The following is a 13,192-nucleotide window of genomic DNA, read 5'->3' as shown; positions in this document are numbered from 1 at the left end:
TGTGGTTGGTAGATTGAAGAGCATGGCCAGCAGCCCTTCTTGGTGCTTGTGGATTATGCCAAGAAAGCCAAGGATCAAAAGATGTCAGCAGACCCAAGGATCGCAGATCATCGATCTCTCGCAGTCTCACTCCCTAATCACATTATAACTGATAGGGGAATGTTAGTCGAGTCTTGTTTAGCTCTATTTTCTGAGGATCTTCTTAGTGTTGGGTGGAATTGTGGAATTCGAAGAGAGGAAGTGGATCACCTGAGCCGGTAATCTCAAAAGGTTTTAAAACCATAGGACTCTAGCTTTAAGCTTGGGAAGTGCCTCATAGAATAGTTCGTCTAAGTTGTGGTGGCAGATTATTGAAGCCCCAGTACTTCTGCCCAGTCGTCATTAGCAGGTCATGAACCCTACGACTTATGTTCAGCATTCAGGCAAGGCCATATGTTACAGGGATAGACCACTTGAAGGATAACGATTGAAGTTTTTTTTTTTTAAATGGAAAATTTTGCGCAGAATAACTTTTTTTTCTTGTGTTATCGGTTGAAGTTCTATTACCTCAAAACTATCACAAGTAGGTAGGTAGGTAGGGTGGGGAAAGGGAAGTGCACGGTCACTGGATTCAGTTTCGAATTGGCAAAACCAGTGTAAAATTCTTCACTTCTAGAGTGTGTCCCAAGAACCTGAAACTAAAATTTAATAAGTTGACAGTTCACCCGAGTAGTTCCTGTTAGAGCTGACCGAGACGTAGACCCAGCACAATAGAGTAACTGGCAGTCACCAGGGAGAGGAATGTTGCACAGTGAACTTCCCATGTCCACGAGAACTCGACATCAGCCGAGGGGATGAACTCTACCCTCTGATAAAATTTATGTCATCAATATATCTGTTAGAATTACTATTTGAATACTGCTCGCTGGTCGTCTGTTTGTTCACACGTTTGACACACGCCGCCATCCAATATCGTCAGAATTTCACTCCTAGTCCGATTGTGTCAGCGGCTAATGTAGTCTTAAGCCAGAAACTGTGGTTTTTTAAAGAAAAACTCAAAGAGTGGAAAAAGGAATCCCAAAGAGAAGCAATAGGAAGGTAACAAGGGTCATTTAATCGTATCCAGGAGGTAAAAAGGGCGGAAGAAGATGGAGATGCTAGGGTAGAAGAGGTAGCGGAGATGGGGCACCTCAAAGATGAATAGAACCGTATCATCTTTCAAGAAGAAATCTCTTGGCGATTACAGCATTACGTGTCGGTGATGAAGTACGAGAGGTTGCCCTATACTTAATGGGGTCGAGTTTAATTATTTAGATGGGCATATTGTACACAGCTAGAGAAACCATTTGAAGAGGAAGGACATGCCTCTTTTCTGTGAGTAAGAATCGAGCACCTAGGTCATTAAAGAAAGAGTGTGTGTGTGTGGGCGTGGGGGGGAGGGGTGGGGTGTGCCTAGGCTCGACGGTTTCTGGTTAGCTTTGTTTCATTTAGTCTTGCTAAGAGTCCGTGAAACATATGATTCTAACATTCTTTGAGGCCTTCTATGAGGATTTAGCGTTGGACAGGAGCACTAGTACGACTTTTGTAGCTCTTGTATGCAAAAAAACAAGGGGCAGTCAATGTAGCATATTTTCATCCTATTAGCTTGGCGTGATGTGTATACAAATTGCTAGCAAAAGTCCTAACAGAACTACTGAAAAAGCCTCTCCCAAAGAACATATCGCCCAATCAATCAACATTCATACCAGATTGACAAATCTTTGACATCACTTTGATAGCGAAGGAGATGATAGAATATTTTTTGTTTTTGAATGGCATGAGATTGTAGAATACTGTTTCAAGAATGAGAAGGAATCGTCTGTAAAACTATACATTAAAAAAGTATACGACAAAGTGGAGTGGGGCATTTGAGATTATCTAATGGGGAGAATGGGCTTTGGTGTTAGATGACGCACCTAGATCATGAGATGTGTATCATCGGCTTGGTTCTCTCTCATTCTCTCTCTCTCTCTCTCTCTCATGGTAGCAAATTTCATTAAAAACATAGGAAAGACCGAGGTGGTCCAACCACTCAGTACAAATGGGGACAGATTACCGGCTTGGTTCTCAATCCTAATAACTTGGTCCCCATAAGGTTTTTTCAAATCAGTTTGTAGATGACACATTGGTTTTTAGCAGAGTGGATGAAGTAAAGGTGAAAAACTAAAGGATATACTTTGGTGTTATGAAATGGTGACGGGGCAATGATCAAACTTCAGCAAGTCCAGGTTTATTGACATTAATACTTCAGAAGCGGAGAGCAATCGCCCGGCAGGCTTGCTAAGGTGCTCGATGGATCACTCCTACAACTTATCTGCGTCTCCCCCTATGTAAAGGTAAATCACGCAAGAACATATGGGATCCGATTGTTGAAAGAGTGGAAAGAAGGCTTGACACCTGGAAATGGAACCTAATTTTACTAGGAGGGAAAATTACCGTAATAAAAGCAATGTTGGCAAACATTCTGATATATTATCCATCCACTTTCAAATGTCTAATGAGTGTAAATAATCGGATCGAGAAAATACAAAGGAGATTCCTTTGGGGAGAGTCCAAGGAGAAGAGAGACTCCATCTTGTTAGCTTGAAATTAGTATAAATGAATCAAAGCTAGGGGCCTTGGAATCCATAAATTGAAAGAAGTCAACAAAGCCTTACTTGGGAAGTGGTTATGGAGGTATTGGGAAGAAAGTAGTCAATTGTAGACTAAAGTCATTGATAGCAAATATGGCATGGCGCAAGGAAACTGAATATCTGACGATAGTTACGGATTCAGTGGGTTGACACTATGGAGAGAATCCTGAGACAGAAGTTCATATTCAATGAGAGGATCAAATATAGAGTTTAAAAGGGTGATAGAATAAGCTTCTAGAATGATAAATGGTGTGGGGCTTCGCAGAATTGTACAAAGTGGTTGTCGAAAAAAATGTGGTTGTTTTATATTGTTAAAAAGTGAGATAGGACGGGTAACCCAGAGGCATTGGAGTCTTGCTATATAAGTATGATGAGAGATGAAAAAACGGTTTGGATATGAAGCTCACCTAGCACTTTCAGTGTTAAATCATTTTTTACCCCCACACCGTGCCTTGTGTCACGGGCCTTTTGTTTTAGCAACGGAATAGCCCGTGCGGCGCCTCAACATGTGCGTATGCTAGGGCAAGCCTTCAACCGAATCAACGTGCAAGGCTCTGAAGGCCCTGCATGACGAACACCTCTCGATCCTTCACATGTGCACCCAATCTCTGAGTTGTTCAACAGGCTACTAGGCCAAAATCTTGACATTGACCTCTAGATACTTTTTTCACGGCCATCAAACCTTTCATCAAGCTATTGTCTACTGAGCTTAGACGTGCCGAGACCAACTATGAACCCACTCTCGTGATCAACCAGCATCACAAGTACATCGAACATCAGGCCTTGAAAGCCCAATGCAAAGTCAATCGAGTACGAGGCATGACGATGCCACGCACTAATCCGCCAAGTACAGGAGCTTGGTCATCCAAGAAGTAAGCATGCTCCATGGACTGATCCGCAAGGTGTACACCTCGCGAGGACAATCCAGGTCGTCCACGCACGTACTCATGGAAGACCAAGAGATTGGCCTATCCAGAAGACGTACCGCGATGCAAAAGGCCAATAGTATAATTAGCCCCTTGCAGGGGTTCGTGCACACAATGCATGTGGAAACCCAACCCAACATGCACTGTCTTTGGCCTCCGTCCTCGACCAAAGAAACCGGAGCATCCATGTGGATAACTCGCAGTCCGCACCCAAAGCTCCTTTAGGGCACGTCGACACACACACGAGCTGTAGTATGATTTCCTACTGTATGCCTCACATGCACAAGCAAGTCCTCATACAACCCATAAGCAAACCACCAAGGTTCCGGCCTACACCTGCTAGGCCTATCGGGGGAGGGGTCAGCTTGTCACAGGGCCAACTCCACCTTAAAGAGTTTTGCCAACCAACCCTCTCAACAAGGAGTGCCCACCAAAAGTTTATATTATCAACTAACCCTGGGAAATTCACTAGACATTGATGGCCTAAAATGCCAACTGCGTCCCCGTGACACGGAGTGCACTGCGACGATTCGGTTGGCCTCAATTGTTTCCCCGTGACACTTGTCCACCAACTTTGCATATAGCTATGGTTTAAATTTTCCCGAAATGACTCATTCAAAAAAAAAAACCCAAAATGACTGAAATGTTTCTGTTTCCATACCTACTGAAACGAAATCTACATGAATTCCTTTCATGACATTATTTCTGTCGAAATTCTCAAAATTTTGACAGAAATTCTTGAAATTCGACCGAAAATCCTGAAATTTGACCGAAATTCCTGAAATTCGACCGAAATGGTCGAAACGACAAAAAATGAAAGATATTATGATTTGCATTTCATTTCATTTCATTAATGTAGATAATGATAGTTGGTAGGCAACATCATTGAGCTGCACAACAAAGTAACCGTATCTTATGCCTGGGATGTCAGATCAACATGGGACCAACACATGTCACTAGGTGTTCGATGAGACTAAGCCATTATGAATGGCTTCCTCCCTCATATGTTGGTTTCTAAGTATGTATTTGTCCTTTTTTTTAATGGCGAGAAATTTCATTAAAAGAAAACAAAGACCGAGGAGGTCTATACCAACAAAGTGGAAAGAAATGAAAGAACTGAAGGAATACAATTGCATGCCCCTCCCCAAGGGGCAAAGAAGAATAAAAGTCAAGGAAGGAGAAAATCAAATAATAGCACACTCTCCCTCGAGACGCCCTCTCTGGCTAACCTATCAGCCACACCATTGGGCGACCGCCTGACATGATGGAAAGATATATTTGCTCCACCCACCCTCTCTTGGATCTTGTAGGAAAAAAGAAGCAAATCTCCATGGATAAGAGTGGGAGCCTCTAAGCCATCTTATCACATTGAGAGAGTCCTCTTCTATCACCACTGGTTTCAAGTCTTCATTCTCAAGAAACTTTATTCGTTGATGGATTGCATGCACTTCGGCTTCATTTGCATCAGCGACTCCTATGGGACCCACAACTGCCCATCTCACTGCCCCATACTCATCCCTTAGTACTTCCCCAGTTCTAGAAGGTCCAGGGTTGTCCATACTAGACCCATCAAAATACAACTTCAAGTAGCCTTGAGCATGAGGCTCCCAATCTTGGACAATCTTGGGTTCTTACTCTGAACCATGGAAAATCTCCTTCTACACATACCATAAATCATAGACTAACACAAATCTAAAGCATAGTAGGGTTTTCAGCCATGAAATAATAGTGGTTATCACCTTATTGTAGAGGAAATGTGATCTCTTTGTGTCTACTTTAAAGACACGTGCATTTCTCTGTTTCCACAAAACCCATATTGCTGCTAAAAGTGAGACCATCCATAGGATCTTCCCTTTTTTTTCTCCAAGGGACCATGGGCCAACTTTCCAATAAATCTATGAGCTTGGTTGGGAAAACCCATGATATTTCAAATCTCTTCAATACATTGCTCCACTCCTCTCTTGCCACCTTACCATGCATGAATATGTGATCCACCATTTCCCCGGCATCTATGCAAAGTGCACAATGGTCGATGACCAACATCTCCCGAGCTCTTAAGAAGTCAACCATTAATTTTCTTCTGAGAAAAGTGGCCCAGCCAAAGGCCACACTAGCAGGCACCGAAAGCCCTCTGGAAAGGTAAACAAGAAAGCAACTAGTAGGTGCTTGGATGTTCCAAACTTTGGCTACTTTGGAAGGCACGGGACAAGATACAAGTTGATGGTAGAAGGACTTGATCGTAGAAGTATATATTTGTCCTTATCCTAGCATTTCCCAGAGTTTCATCTTAAAATTTCATCATTTGCATATGTTTCTATACGCTTCCGTGATTTTAAAAGATTTACAACGAAATTTCCACTGAAACCGAAACGGTTTCCATTTCCGTGCCAACTGAAACTCAATAAATCTTGCATATAGCCAAAAGGGGAGTATACCTGCTCCTCCAAGGGTCTATACGTTTAGCTGGACAGCCCTCTGCGATAAGATTCTCAAGGTAGACCACGTCAGAAACCATGAAGATGATCATTATTGACAACTGTGGATTATACGTGGAAGCAGAGGAGATGGGGGACCACATTTTTATCTATTGCAAGATGGCTAGGGAGATCTAGAGTCTGATTCTAAGGAGATTCGGGATGACCAGGGTATTTCCACTTCGCCTAACCGACCTATTAGAGTTTTGGCATGCTGCTCCATGGCCAGAAAAATGAAAGATACTATGATGTGTGATCCTCTTGGCTATGAACTGGGTGATATGGAAGGAAAGAGATACTGGGATCTTTAGGGGACACATAAAGAGCTCACTTTCCTTGTACAAAAAGTGATAGCCCTAACCCCACTTTCCTTGGGGTTACTGATATCTGCACTACCATGTTTTAATAATTGCACACTCTAACTAGTGTAAAACGAATACAAGGTTGAAACAGCAAGCGCTAATTAAACTCAGCATTGTGCATGAATCAATGGTACGAAATCTACTGGAGACAATCAAGGACAGAAGCAGTATGTAATCAAGGAATCAAAACCAGTTTCGAGGTCTGTAACAGTCCACATTATAACTATTCTATAGAGGAAATAAAACTTAAACAAAATAAGCTAATAGATGTGAAGTCTGGTTGCACGAAAGAGCTCAGCTCAGTTACATAATGTGAAACATTCAAAAACTCAAATATTTGTGATAATTCAGTCCATGAATCCAGGATGGGTGTTTGTGCCAATAATATTTGGTGAGGTTAAATAGGATGAAAATGAGAATCTGAGTCAGGATCTGTGGATCAGTAATTACAGGTTCAATCTGAAACTAAACAGTTTTGAAGTCGGGAATTCAGGATATATAATAAAGATATATTTTTTCGTAAACAAAGAAACCAGCAGAATGATATTTTGAAGTTGAAGATGACTGCGGAAATGGCAATAGAACAGTTGCTCTAATAGATATTAGAAATAGCAATGGATTAGTGAATATACAAATTCAGATAATCCAACCAGGGTGAAATATTTCCAAATACGATACCAACTTAATTTGAATAACATGTTCATGACATGTTCAATGATGACTTGTCTCACAGTGATAAACAAATGTGAAATTGAAGGCGACAATGAAGAAGTACCCTTGGAGATGGCAATCGAAGAGTTTTTGCATGCTCTACATATAGTCATTGCAAATCAGAGGACGCAATTGCCAACTATGACCTTAGATGAGAAGATGAAAAGAACAACAATACATGAGCAAGCAAGCCAAACAAGAGCAAGCATCATTAGCTCAAAAAATAATTAGGAGCTTTTTATGTCATAGCGAAGGTTGAAGGTTCAAAATAGCAATATTGGTAGGTTCATTGGCCAGTGCCCGCACTAATATGAAGATTGACCAATATGCCTTTGGATAATTTTGTTTGTCTCATAGCCCAAGTTTTGCAATAATACATATTGTTTCCACCATAAATTCGTGCTGACTTCTATTATCCATGATTTTTTTTTATTTAGTTTAACAAAAATCTACATTTTGACAAGTTTGACGTGATTTACAATGCTTCTAGCATGTTGGGAAGTTTGTCAGGCTTACCCATCAAAAAAAAAAAAAAAAAAAGTTTGTTAGGCTTCTTTTGTTTGCTTGTATGTGGATTCTTTTGTGAAATACTTTTTCTTAAAAGATTTTCCATTCTTTTTTTTTTAAATGGAAAAAGTGACAGTGGTGCAACATGAGGACTTCCCGGGAGGTCACCCATCCTAGTACTACTCTCGCAAAAGATTTTCCATTATATTACGTAAACTAGAAGTGTAGAAAGAAGTGAACATAAAAAAATGAGCAATATAATTATGTAACAAAATAACACAAGCCACGAAGCACAAGTTAGTAGTTTAGGTATACATTAAAAAATAAAAGGTAAAGAAACATCCAAAAACAACGGATAATGCAAAATTGACATCAATACATGTTACAGAAAAAAGATGCAAACGAAGGAACGATTGGGTGATGGGGACCATCATTCAAAGAGTTCTAAATGGGCCCAATTCCCGTTAGTGGGGTCCAGTTCTAACGGAAGCTTTAGCTGATCAGTGATTTCCATACAAAAGCCACACATAGAAAAGGAATATTCATTTGAGCTTTCAATACAAAACAGTATTTGCAAAGGGTGGCTTCAGTTGATTGTGGCTTCATCTGTTTGTTAGCATTTTGTACCTGTCCTTGGTGGACGCCTTCCACCATGGAGAGAGCTCTCTCAAATGAAAAACTCTAGCTTGTGAACAGTGTATTTCTGTCTTATTTTGAATATCTGCAAAGGTATTTAGTCAGGGGCTGTGGCTCAGGTCAACCCCAATCAGTTACATAATCAACATACAAAATGCTAACTTGCTTATACAGTAGCCTGAAATAGTTAGCTTAGTTTGGATTCTCTAACTATGAAATTGGGTGATTCATCACCCGACGTTTGGAAGTTTTCATTCAAGTTAAGTGTATGCTTGAGCATGTTTGTCATTGGCCAGAGACTATCATGTCAAAATCGGTCTCACATTTTGGGGTTTTTTTTACTTATTGGTAAATTTTGATTCATTTTACTGCTGAAGGAACTTTTCAGACCTACCCACCCACACACAAAACATGAAAAAAGAAAACGAAGAACAGTCTGTTCATGAATTCCTTTCTGTTTTCACATCATTCTCTGCAGATTTTTCCTCCATTTCTCTCAAAAAGGATTATTATGTTCTGTTCAAAGGCAAACTCCTGCAATAGTTCCAAAGGATTATTATGCAATAGTTCCAAAGTTTGATTCCACCCCATCAACCGATTAAATAACTGACAACCACTGAAAGTAATTGTTTCCGACCTTGCTTATTCCACTGTAATCTCTACAATCAATACCTGCCTCCTCCATAACGAAGGATGTGTTCAGATATAGGGATTGCAGGCCAATTCAAATTCTTCTTCACCTCTCCTGTACTTTGAATGAATATATTTGTAGGAATTCTCAGCTAACACTTAGATTTGGAAAAGAGAAATGATACTGTCATACCCGTTATTTCAAATCTAAATAAGCATTTCCTACTTGGAAAGGGAATATCGAGTGGGCAGCCATGTAGATGTAACCTTCTGTATGTATGCATGTGTTATCAAACTGTTTCGGGCACTGAAGAGTGCGACATTTTACAACCATGCTCACTAGATCTGCTTCGGGGAGGAGACAGGAGACTTGCTTATATTTTGAGGAGATAATTTCCTCTGCTGGATATCTAAATTGTGAGAAGCACAAGGGAAACTTGACCTGGACCATCCATATGATTTCGACTTCATCTGGTGGTTCCCAACTAGGGGCATATATATGCGAGATCACGGTAGTTGATTGTATAGAACATCATGAGGTGAATCAACGGCTCTAATTAAGTAAATGAAAAAGAAGCGGGACATAATAAATATAGGAGACTGATATCTGCACTACCACATTTTTTTATATTGGCACTACTCACTTTGTTTTACACTATTGTGATTGGTTGTTGATAGCACTTGAGCATCATAAGAGCCTATTAAAGCTAATTAAAAAAAGGGATTTGCCAAGATCCATCGGGCAGATGGTGTGTTGCATGTCAGACCAGTCACACAGGTTCACTCTTCTGCAGCTTTTGTCTTCATTCACAAGGTTGCTCGTCGGTCATGCAACAGACCATCTCTGGGAAATGCCATTTGCGAGGGACACTAGCAATTCCCTTAAAAAAAAGTATAAAACAATCTCAGTAGTGCCAATATCAAATTATCATAATGGGGATATCAGGCATACTTACCTGGATGGGGCCTTTGGGCGATCAAGAAGGCCCATGGCCTAGGTTAATTAGCAGCCTCCATTGCACTCTGGAGGGCTGCCTGCTTAGCATTTCCTCAACCTGTAGAAACAGCGCACGTCATATTTTGTGTCAGATGGCGTACTCGCGCGGCTCATACCATAACATAGAGAAATTCCATTGGATTTAGTGAGATTTGCTACAGGGTCAGCCCTTATAGTCCCTTATTTTTCAAAATGGACCGTACGGACCACAATATAGGATGATCAAAACCGTCCATGTGATGGGCCATAATGTAAATAGGTTGTGCCCAAAAAATAATTTCCATAGGATGATCCTAGCCATCCAACCTATAGAGGTTTTCATAATATGCCGTTCATCCATGGATCGGAGGGATGTGATCATCCTATAGAAATGATTTTTAGGGGTGAGTTATGCCCGGTTAAATTCCCTACAAATGGTATAAGAGCCCAGGGCATGGTAACCCCGTTTTTTTAAAATTAATTTAATATTTTACCGAAATTTCGACCGAAATTTTATATTGAATAAAATAGTGTTTTCTTTGTTTCGCCGGATTTCGGCTGAAATGTCGATTTTCATGGGGTCTGAAATCTGTACTGAAGTGGAAATTTAAAATCTTGCTTGAGACTGGTCGAAGATATTATCACATATCTTTTTTTTTGTTTGATGACATGGGATATTCCCACCGAAATTTTGATTTTCATGGGGTCTGAAACCGGTACCAAAACCGAAATTTAAAACCTTGCTAGAGACTGGTCGAGGATATTATCACATTTCTTTTTTTTTGTTTGATGACATGGGATATTCCCACCCCAATTTTTAGGGTTCCACTATTCCCTACGGATGCGCGGAATCACCTGTAAACCACGCACATCTTGCAGGCCCGGGGATTCGAACTTGCGTCAATGGCGGATTAAAACCCCTGCCCGTTTGTTTTCTGAGATCTGATTGTGACTAAAACTGATTATTGATGTGCTTATTTTTCTTCTTCCTTTGGTTATTTTGGTTCGAAATAGTTTCAATCATTGAATAAGTGGGCCTACTTGTAAGACAAAAAAAAAAGATTAAAAAGCAAAACTAATAAAGTGTCTAAGCCCGGGTTCGAACCGGGGACCTCTAGTGTGTGAGACAAGCGTGATAAGAAAATTTTTATATTTACGTATTTTGCCATGTGGGATGAGAGATAGATAAAAGCGACTTGAGAGAGATGAAAAACCCCTAACAGGAAATAAGGGAAGAAGGGGCAGACGATTCAGAGAAAAACTCGAGAGAGAGAGAGAGAGAGAGAGAGAGAGAGAGCCTTCTCACTGTCAGCTGTCATGATCTAAAATGAACAGGGCCTTAATGTTGAGTCCAATAATTGGTTTTGGACTCGGATGCCATAATCTAAAACGCACAGGGCCTTAGTTTATGGAAAGTGAGGACTGAAAGGCCCACACCCTCGCCATGGGGAGTGGGAGTTATCCACATCCAAAATGCACCGAAAAAAGGCCTCACCGTTGAAGCAACTTGGAGATCAAGAGCCCAAATTCCTTTTTCTTGGTCACTTGAGGTGAAGTATCAACTAAGTTGGCTGTGTTGAAAGACTAGGTCATCGCCCGTACAACTCTTATTGGTTTTAACACTACTCTGCTATCAAAGTAGGGAGATTGGTATTCAACCTGGACTGCTAACAGCTTCTTCTCTTGTTAGAGGAAGCTCTGGTTCAAAATCTTATTTATGTTACACGTAGCAACTCTTCTTGTTCAACCCTGACATCTGCTTTGCACTGGACCACACACCTCTTTGGTTAAGCCTTCGCTGCTACACGATCGGCAAGTGGAACTACAAGATGCTTTCTAAACTTCTTCTTTTTCTCCTACTCAATCTAACAAAAAACTTTCCTTTCCTTGAGCTCCTTTCATTTCGGAGTTTTCTTTCAAAGTTTCTCCTATGACATTCTCACCTTACATGGTTTACGAATATATAGGTTTGAGAAGTCATGGTAAAGAGGAGACTCACCTAACCAAACATCTCACCCATCCATTGGTTACGATGAGACATATCCAAGAAGGCATTAGTTAGAATGAACTTGAGCATCTAAAAGATTGCTAGGAATAGAGACAAAGGAAATAAACACAAATTATGCTCGAAAGGGAAACAATGAAGTATAGGAAACAAAGAAATTTAGATGACTAGTGCAACTCTTTTCTTTATAGAGAGCAATAGGAAAATTAAAAGAAGATACAGGAGTAGAAGAAATACCTGATGGGGTAGAAGGAATACCTGGTGAATCAGATGGTTGGAGACTTTGGAGGTGTTCCTTGGGTTGGTTCGTTTGTTGGATTCTGCTGAATTACCACCATAACTACTGAAGGAGACTGCCAAATCGTCAATAGCAATTGTGTGTGTGGGGCAATGGTTTGATCAATGACAAAAAAAATGTATGGCTAAAATAAAAGGGAAATGGTATGTTTGGTCCATTGTTCCTGGGCCAACCCCTCGTAGTGTAAAAAGAGCAGTCGTAAATACACTTCAAGGGGGTGGCCAAGGGATTAAAAGGGGGCTAGTAAATCACTTCAAATAAAAAATAGCCAACAATCCGGCCACATTTGGCAAACAACAAACCAAAAGCAACGGATAAGATGATTATGACTACCACGTGGGACCATATGACAATAAAAATAACAATAACAAACATTCCAAAAAGTGGACCATATTACAATAAAAATAACAAGCATTCCAAGCCTCAATAATGGGCCCACAGTTCTTGAATAAACCAAAGGGAAGTGATATATTCGTCCCTTTTCTTCCCCGGGCCACCCCTCTGGTGTATTTAAATGGGAAAAATTGCCAATGGGGACATCTAAATACGAGATTTGCCAACGGGTGACACACTTTTGAAAAATTGTTAAAGAGGGTTGATAACCCTCTTTTGAGAGTTTGATAACCCCATTTAGAGGGTTGATAACCTGCTTTAAGAGACTTGATAGCCCCATTTCGTCCCTCTTTAACAATTTTTCAAAAGGGTGTCCCCCGTTGGCAATTCTCGTATTTAGATGTCCCCCATTGGCAATTTTTCCTATTTAAATTAAGACTACTTTATACACTTCAACGGTGCAAATGACTTTATTTTTTCCCGTTAGGTAACCTATGATTGAACCATCACTCTCCAAAACAAATTATTTTCGTTGTTGCTGTAAAAATCTCATTCCTCTCCATTCATTGATATACAACCGTAAAGGTAGCTTTAGATCACTGCCCCACTAACCCCATTTACATAGCACACAGGAAATACTAAACCCACAACCTAAAACACATAAGCACATAACTAACACCCAT

At 40.4% G+C, this 13,192-nt stretch overlaps 1 non-coding gene and 1 pseudogene across 3 annotated transcripts in view; both read left to right on the top strand.

Annotated features, from left to right (window-relative positions):
- Positions 1-9,122, top strand: part of LOC143876636 (protein transport protein SEC13 homolog A pseudogene) — a 30,939-nt pseudogene extending 21,817 nt beyond the window's left edge. Inside the window, exon 2 of one of the 2 annotated variants that reach the window (XR_013250439.1) lies at positions 8,020-9,122. The product of XR_013250439.1 is annotated as a protein transport protein SEC13 homolog A pseudogene, transcript variant X1 (transcript). The other variant, XR_013250440.1, reaches the window with a different exon arrangement.
- Positions 9,123-9,845: 723 nt separating this feature from the next.
- On the top strand, positions 9,846-10,010 carry LOC143878019 (U1 spliceosomal RNA). Its single transcript, XR_013250850.1, has one exon. It is a non-coding gene; the product is annotated as a U1 spliceosomal RNA (small nuclear RNA).
- Positions 10,011-13,192: the final 3,182 nt, after the last annotated feature.

The sequence above is a fragment of the Tasmannia lanceolata genome, unplaced genomic scaffold (assembly GCF_043159265.1).
Source record: "Tasmannia lanceolata isolate RefF3 unplaced genomic scaffold, GAP_Taslan_0.1 ptg000005l, whole genome shotgun sequence".
Lineage (NCBI taxonomy): Eukaryota > Viridiplantae > Streptophyta > Magnoliopsida > Canellales > Winteraceae > Tasmannia > Tasmannia lanceolata.
The sequence above is the reverse complement of the archived record's forward strand: the minus strand, read 5'-3'. Positions and strand labels throughout refer to the sequence as shown.